Here is a 3,390-nt window from a genome sequence, read left to right as displayed (position 1 = left end):
TTCTGGGGGCCCCAGGCCCCACTCAGACAGGTGGCCCTGCCCTGCCCTGCTGGGTCTCTCTAGCAGGCCTGCCAAGTGAGGGAGCAGCTCTCCGTCCTTGGATGGGAGCATCGTTGCTCTCCCGGGCCCCGTAGCTCTGCCACAGTGGGCTCAGAGGTGGGGCAAGAGCTCGAGGCGCCAAGTCGGTCTGCCAGTCTTTATTTTGACCTTCATGGAGCTACAAGAAACAAGCCCGAGATTCAGAACATCCTCCTTGGGAAAGCTCCGAGCCGGCGGAGTTCGGAGCAGCCTCACCCTACCCAGTCAGGCCCCAGTTCCTCCCCAGCTGCACCCAACCTCCCCACAGGAGCAGGATGGAAGGGGAGGCCAAGCCAGATGCCGCACAGGCTGCCAAAGTGCCTTTTCGCCCAGGGCCTTGGAGGGACCACTGCTCCACTCCCCAGCCTGGCTTGGCTGCAGCAATTGTTGGCTTCGGAGCCCCGTTAACTGAGCTCCTGAATGCGCCCCCAGCCTGGCTTTTGAAGGGGCCTGCTCTGCCTCGCGCGGAAAAAGTCCGGGGGCACTCCCCAGCCGACAGCCTTGTGCCACTCTCTCTTGGGAGGCGCTGGGCACTTCTGCTGCTCCAGGACTTTTCCATGAAATGTTGAAAGAACAACACAAAGATTCACGGGTTGGAACAGCCACAGGAGTGGGGCTCCTTCCCCAGAGCCACCCAGAGCAGCCCTGGATCATGGCTGGGGCTCTTGGGGAGGCCGGCCAGACAACAGACCGCAGCTGTCTGCTTCCTGGGACCAGGGGTCCTGCACCACATTTGTGATAGATGTTTTTCAGGAGCAGGATTAGCCCTTGTTGACTGACTCACTCCCTGGATCAGCTTCTGCCTTCCTCACTGGAGGGACACACCTTGGGCGCCTCTGGCACAGCTGGAACGTTGGGGCCAAAGGAGCACAAAACAATGCTTGTTTCCTTCTGCTTCTTGGCCCTTTCCGTGGTCATTGCCAGCTGCTTGTGTCGCTATTGTTACTCCTCCCACCCTCCCGAGGAGGACCCCGTTTCTCAACAGAGATCCCTCCAGGTGGAATGCAGCACATTTGAGTGCGCTGTCCGCCTTGCCAGCTGAAAGGGGAATGCCTCCTCAAGTCGAGCTTGGCTCCTAGTGACTCATGGACACACCCATTTGCTTTGGCCACATCCTGGAAGTAGCTGGCTGTTCCTTTAACTGGGATGTTGTTTTGGGTCCGCAAACTTGTTTGCAGCCTCTGGATTTCCTGATGGTCCCCCATCCCTCTAATTATCTCCTTTGTGTTTCGCATAGCTGAAAGCAGGTGCAATTATACAGATTATCACTGGGGTAAGAATGCCCCTGAGGAACTTGAGAGTGAGAGCCCACTGCAAGCGGAGAGTCCAGTTTGCCCCTCATCATGTGCTGTGGCCCAATCAGGAAGATGGCCTGGGAGCCACCATCTTTTCTAGCCCAAATTCAGGTTGCAAATTTGAGGCACCATCAAGGACCGGAGAGCTGAGGGAATCTAGACAAGAATGCACACCGCCTTGGGACTTACTAAGCATAAGTTTAACAACATATAATTTAGTAGTAACATAAACATAAGCTCCCCTGGATCCTTATGCAGATGAGACCAATAGTTCTCAGCGGAGACTTCCTGTTGCAACCCAGTATGAGTAACATTTTGGCCTTTTCACCTTCCAGGCAGGTAGGATACATGCAAAATCATTGGATGGAAAGATAAGTAACTTCTCCCAGGATGAATCTTAATCTTACAACAAACATTTTTCTGGGTTGGGAGTGATTTGTGAAAGCTGGCTTTGGCTGTGCTACCAAAAACATTTAGGCACTCAGGAAAGGCTGCTGTGGGTCACAGAGGACACAGGCAAGACAGCACTGCCAGGCAGGCCGTGTTAAGAGACTCGTCGGTGGGAAGCAGAGCAGCGTGGGTGAGGGCCATGGAGGAGGAGACCGATCCTGGGGCTGTGTTTCTGCCAAGCAGCTGGTTTCCTGGAGTTAGCCCTGCTTCACCATGCCCAGGATCCGCAGACTCCTCCACCTCACCCCTTGGCTTGCTTGGAGCCTGCGTAGGCTTAGCCGCAGAGCCTGCATTTGCTAAGCGGGGTTCAAACAGAGCTGGGCCAGCGTGCCAGTGTCTCCTGGGAACCTGCTGATCCCTTTGGACGCTGAGTGAGCGGGCCATGCATGAAGCTGGAATAGGTGGTGGTGTTCTACAAAAGTGTTTTTCAAACTTGGCAGCTTTATGTGTGGACTTCAGTTCCCATGCTGGGAGCATGCTGGGAGTTGAAGTCCACACATCTTAATGTTGCCAAGTTTGAAAAATACTGGTTTAGAAAGACATGGTAGCCACACATCAGTAATCCCAGTTGACGGTTTGGTGTGTTGTGTGAACCCCATGGCAAGCAGAGCCAGAAAGTTTGGAGGGCCTGGCTTGACTCGGTGAAGAGACAGTCCAACCTCACGCACTACCCACCGGGCATCTGAACCCAACAACCTGCTTCACGCAGCAGGCTAAGCCCCCTCTGTTTGGTTCTGGCTTGGGATGTTGTGTGAATCCAGCCACTGGTGTTTATTCAGCAGCCCACAATAAGCATCTGTGGTGGGTGGGGGGGTGACCTTGGTGACCGGGGCCCCCCTTCACCCTTGGGGTATGTGGCAGGCACACCTTCAGGCAGTGAAGGAGAGGGGTCAGCACCCTGCCGCCTCTGTGCCCTGGAACTGGGCGCTTTGCCCCCTCATGGTTGTTTCCTGCCTGAAAATGAGGGGAACCGCCTTCAGCACTTGTGCTCGCCCCAAAGGGCAGGCAGGGCATGTGCTGGTCCTCCTGGCTTGGCACCTTCTCCCGAGTGGAGCTGCCCAGGTCGGGGGGCACTGCTCCCAGCCATCGGGTGCCTCGGCTGAACTTCCTGGCCTGGGGGGCTTGTGGCCCCCTCGGAGGGAGGGAGAGAGGGAGGCCACCCAACCCCTCTCCACGGGCTCCCCGTTGCGGCAACGGTCTGGCGGCGAGGATCGCAGCCCCCGCTCTTGCTCCTCTGGCGCGTCGCCGGGGTAGACTGCCTCTGCCCATGGCGGAGCAAAGCCGACCTTCCCGGCCCGACGACCGCGGTAGCTCCGGCCGGCAGCGGCAGCGGCAGCAGCGCCCGCCCGGCGAGGGAGGCCGCCGCCGCCGCCGCCGCCGCCCTGCCCATCTTTAGGCATCTGCCGGCTCCTGCGCGGAGGGCGGGCCGGGGCGGCGGGGGCGGCGCGGCGGGGCCCTTTCCCAAAAAAGCATTGGCTGCCCGGCGGAATGCGGCGCCCCCCCGCCCCGGGAGGGTACTTATCTGCCCGCGGCCGCCGCGGAGGCGCTCGCACTCTGGCCAGGCCGA

The sequence above is a fragment of the Candoia aspera genome, chromosome 13, assembly GCF_035149785.1.
Source record: "Candoia aspera isolate rCanAsp1 chromosome 13, rCanAsp1.hap2, whole genome shotgun sequence".
NCBI lineage: Eukaryota > Metazoa > Chordata > Lepidosauria > Squamata > Boidae > Candoia > Candoia aspera.
Note: the sequence above shows the minus strand (reverse complement) of the source record.